The 4,986-nt window shown below is 42.2% G+C and overlaps 1 long non-coding RNA gene across 1 annotated transcript in view; it reads left to right on the top strand.

Annotated features, from left to right (window-relative positions):
- Positions 1-2,115: 2,115 nt before the first annotated feature.
- The window catches only part of LOC114903975, a 5,661-nt gene continuing 2,790 nt past the window's right edge, over positions 2,116-4,986 (top strand). Inside the window, exons 1-2 of the long non-coding RNA XR_003795821.1 lie at positions 2,116-2,172; positions 4,427-4,644. This is a non-coding gene — a long non-coding RNA (uncharacterized LOC114903975). The remainder of the gene's footprint in view (positions 2,173-4,426; positions 4,645-4,986) is intronic.

Here is a 4,986-nt window from a genome sequence, read left to right on the forward strand (position 1 = left end):
ACTTTCCAATTTTCCCTATTGTGTGTACAATGATTATTCCATCTTATTATGTCACATTTTGGATATGGGGAATATATATTATTTTAAAAAATTAAATGTTTGGAAAGATGATCTCAATTAAAAGCAGAAACTTACTGAGTATGCTGTGTGCTTTGCCCTTCACTCAAAGGTTTATTTAGACTATTTTAATGTTGTCCCTTCAACATCAATTAATTTGTCCTAGTTTTCTATTTCTGTGTGTGATAGTCTATGTGTCAACTTGACTAAGCTCTAGTACCCAGTTATTTAATCAAACACTCATCTAGGTGTTGCTGTGAAGGTGTTTATAGACTTGGTTAACATCTAGAATCAGCTGACTTGAAGTTAAAGAGATTATTCTCAATAATGTGGGTAGGCCTCATCTAAGCAGTTGAAAAGTCTTAAAAGTTAAAACTAAGGTTTCCTGGGGGAGAAGAAATTCAACCTCAAGGCAGCTTTAACTCCTGTCTGAGTTTCCATTCTGGCCTGCTCTATGGATTTCGGACTTGCCAGCTCAAAAGAATCACATGAGACCGTTCCTTTAAATAAATAGATAGATAGATAGGTATATCAAGATAGCTATAGATATGTATCTATATATCTTATTTTAAATAAATTAATTAATAATTGGTTCTGTTTCTGTGGAGAACCCTGATTCATAAACTGTGTAACAAGTTGTCACACACTGAGGCGCTTAAACAATACACATTTATTACCTTAATGTTTCTGTGGTCCAGGAGTCCAGCACATTTTGGCTAGGTGCTCCACTCAGGGAGGCCATCAGCATTACCTGGGAACCTGCTGGAAATGCAAATCTTCAGGCTCTACCTCTACCTATTGAATCAGAAATTCTTAGGGGTGGGGCCCAACAACCTGTATTTTAAGAAGCCCTCCTGCACACTAATTATGAGAATGACATCTGTAAAGAGCCTAACTTTCTCCCTATCTCAGGTAGCTCTGCACATGGTCCTGTCTTTAAATTGTCATCTCTGTTAGCTTCACCATTTCTGAAACTTAACTTAAGTCTTTCAACACATTCTGACTATAGCCTCCAAGCTTCCAGATCAATCCAGTCTTCCCAATCCAGAAATTCTGCAGCATCATTGAGACCCCTAGTCCTACTGCTTTTTTGTATTATCTGGCATCCCTGGTAGTTATTAAAGCTATTTCACAAATTTCTGATTATTCTCCTTTCCAGAACATGGTAGAACTGCTCCTTGACCACCTTTTGAAGTTAGATGAAGCTTTGTGATTTGCTTTCACAAATGAAATCTGAGAAGAAGTGACATATGAATTTTAATTGCCAGTGAGATTCCCTGACCCTCTTTTCTTCCCATTGCAACAATTGTGGAAGCCAATGTTGAGATGGAACCTTCATCAACACAGGTCCCTGAGTGACCACAATGAACAAAGGCTGGATCCATCCTGCTTGAGAAATAAATGTTTGCTGTGATAGGCCATTGAGATTTGGGGCTTGTTTCTTATTCCAGGGTAACCTAGACTTTTCTGATGGGTACAGCCTCCCACGATGTACATTTTTTTCCCCTACTATGACCATAGCCATCCCTTGCAAACAGTCTTCATTCCCTTGCCCATTCTCTGCTCATCAGACTACCCTAGTAACCCTACTTCCCCCCCTGAAACCTGTTGGATTAGTCAGCATTCTCCAGAGAAACAGAACCAATAGGATGTATATACAGAGAGAATCATTTTAGGGAATTGACTCATGTGATTTTGGAAGCTGTCAAGTTCAAAAATCTTCAGGGTAGACCAGAAGGCTGAAGGCCTAGGGACGAGTGGCATTTTGAGTCCAAAGACAGTCTTCTGGCAAAATTCCATCTTCTTCCAGGGAAGTCACTCTTTCTTCTCTAAAGGTCTTCAGCTGATTGCATGAGGTCCACCTACATTACGGAGGGAAATCTGCTTTACTCAAAGTCTTCTGATTTAAATGTTAATCTTATCTAAAAATACTTTCACAGAAACATCAAGGATAATGTTTGATCCAATATCTGGGTACTGTGGTATAGCCAAGTTGACACATAAAATTATTCATCACACCTAGCTATACTGACTGTCTTCTCTCTCTGCATGTGTTGCCGAGGAGCTGATTGTGGCTGAAGAATGTTGCAAAATGGGCTGAATGGATGCATTTCAGTAAGTGACCACACATCTGAAATAGATGTTCAATCCAACTAGACAGTACTACATTTTCCAGGTAGATCTACCTTTCCAGCTCTGGAGATTCTGGTTTCACAGCCATCCTTCCTCTACTATCACCCCCACTGCCACCACATTCTACGGGTGACCTCACCTTATATCTCAAAGAAGAAGGATGCAATTAGACATAAATTTTCCATCTTTATTTCTCCAGGGAGACTGGTTGCCTGTGTCTGTATTCACAATCTCTGGCTTCCCCCCATGTGATGGAATTAGCACCCATCTCATCCCTAAGACAACTCCTTTGCTTATGCTCCCTGTCCCATGCCCCCTTGCTTTCTCAAGGACTGTGTTACTCCAGGTTTTTTTTGTTCTGTTCAGCATCATCAATTTCTCCCTCTCTACTACATCATTCTCATAAGCCTCCAAATCTGCCATCAGATAGCCATCCAAAATAAAATCTCCCATGCCTCCAAATGCCATGGCCTTTTTGTATAAGTGTTCACAGCAACACCTCCCCCTAAGAGTTTTCTCTAGTGTGACGGCCATTGTATCCCTCTTCCTTCATTCACTCCTTACCACCTCATCAGGGCCCTCAGAGACCTTCCCAATACTTCCTATTGTTATAGTAGTTTCCTCTACATAGGACTTATTTTTATTACGTATTCTTGTATCTGTCTACTTACTCATGTGCGTGTTTATTACCTGTCTCAGCCCATTAGAATATAAGCGAATTGAAAGCAGGTCCTCAGGTTATGTATGCGGCTCCAGTCTGCCTACCACCATCTGAATACTGCATGGCTGAATGCCCTCCGCCCCACTTTCTAGGCAAAATGCAACCAGCTTGAAACCTTATCTAGTAAAGAAACTGGGCTATATATAAAGGAGCATACATGTCAGCAGAAATGCAGTTCTGGGTAAAAACAGCACTTAACGATTTACAGAAAGAGGCAGGGCACTTAACTTTTGAGTCTAACACACCTGCATTCTCAGATTTGCCTGGGGATACTGGGGAGAGTATTTGCTTAATATTCTTCCCCATGTAAGGGGATTGCTTCCAAGCAATAGAGCAGCATCCACCAAAGGCCAGCCCCAGGCTCCAGGTCTCTGGGAGAGAAAACTACCCGTGGCTTTGGAAAGAGATAACTGTTTTTTGCTTTGTCTCTGTATTGCTGTTGTGGTTGGTTGGTTTTTTGTTTTTTTGTTGTTGTTGTTGTTCTCAGCTTTCCCTACCCATCAAGATTACCAAAAAAAAAAAAAAAAAAAAATCCTGCATCCCAGTTCCAAGCATGGAACCCTAAAGCTAAAATATTCCACACATTTATGTTGTTTCCTTGCTATAATTTTTCCGATGTAGGTCTGTGGGGTCTAAGGGTATGCACAGTTTTAAAGGTTTTGAAAAGGAATGCCAAGTTGCCCTCCAGAGAAACAGAAACACTTTATCCTCTCCCAAGCCAGGAATGAGAGGGTTAACCCCCCATGGCCTTGTCTGCACTACACATTATTCTTTCCTGACTTTGCAATTTGAACACCAGGGTGCTCTTTCCTCTGCAGGGGAGGGGCAGAGTTGCCTGGTGCTGGCTCCCGCATTTCCACAGGTGCTAAAACCCTTCTTAACACCCTGATCACCTCACCCACATGCATTTGGTAGAAGGCAACCCAAATCCCGTCTTACCCTGCCTCACCAGGGCTTTGAGTACTTTGTAAAAACCAACTCAGGCTCTCCTCGTGCAACAAACAAGGTCACGAAGCAGGCTTCGCACCCCAGGGTCCATGATCCACCACCCTCTACGCTTCTAATACTGTCTCTTCCCAGCAGCCCTCACAATAATGGACACATTTTCAGCTTTCTCGGGTTGGGCAACTTATCAAAGAGAACTCAGGGGTCTCACGCAGAGCTGCAAGTGAATCTTAGCGGCTTACTGCAAAGTACATCATGCAAGGACTTGTGTTCCATTTTCATGGATTATGGCCTCCGCCAGACCCTGGGAAATGAAGTTACCATCCAATACGTGCAGGGCTCTGCTGAGCTGCAGAAACTTTCTAAGGCAAACAGATTTTCTCCTTTTATTTATTTCCCAGTGTCCTTATTATTTTGAGGAAGGTGGCGGCATGCACAATGCATTGCAGTCAGAATTTACGGGGCTAAGTAAATCTGTAACATTGCCATTAGCTGTAGGATGAAGGAGGTGATGGAACCACATGCATCTCATTGCATCTCGCCTCATTGATGTTACCTTGTTCCCTTCAGGTGGTTAATGTCTGCACTGGTTCCGTGAGCAAGTTATTTATAATAGTTGCAACCACATCCACCGATGGAACACACTGCACACCAGACTCTTGGCTGAGGCTTCTATAAGCATTGTTTGGTATAATCCTCACTGCAGTGTTAAATATGAGCATCTACATTTTGCAGATGAAGAAATTGAGATTCAAAGTCAAGTCCAAGGATCACCATCCTGAGCACAGGTACAAGTTTGTGAGAAATGCAGAGCCTCAGGCACCCTCCCCTCTAGACCTAGAGAAACAGAACCTGAATTTTAACAGGATCCCTGGGTGATTCATGAGCACATCATAGCTTGCAAAACAATGTTCCAGGTCACACAGCTAGTCAGGAGAGCACCTGAGATTTGAACCCTGGTCTCAAGAATTCTTTCTAGTGTGCAGAGCTGTTTCTTTTATATTAGAAAAATGAGAAGGAAATTCTCTAGCTTCTAGCAGGGAGCTATTATTGTATGACTATACCACCATTATTTTGCTGGTCTGTGTGTGTGTGTGTGTGTGTGTGTGTGTGTGTGTGTGTGTGTGTGT

Source organism: Monodon monoceros, unplaced genomic scaffold (genome assembly GCF_005190385.1).
Source record: "Monodon monoceros isolate NGI ecotype Baffin Bay Population unplaced genomic scaffold, NGI_Narwhal_1 Super_Scaffold_21, whole genome shotgun sequence".
Lineage (NCBI taxonomy): Eukaryota > Metazoa > Chordata > Mammalia > Artiodactyla > Monodontidae > Monodon > Monodon monoceros.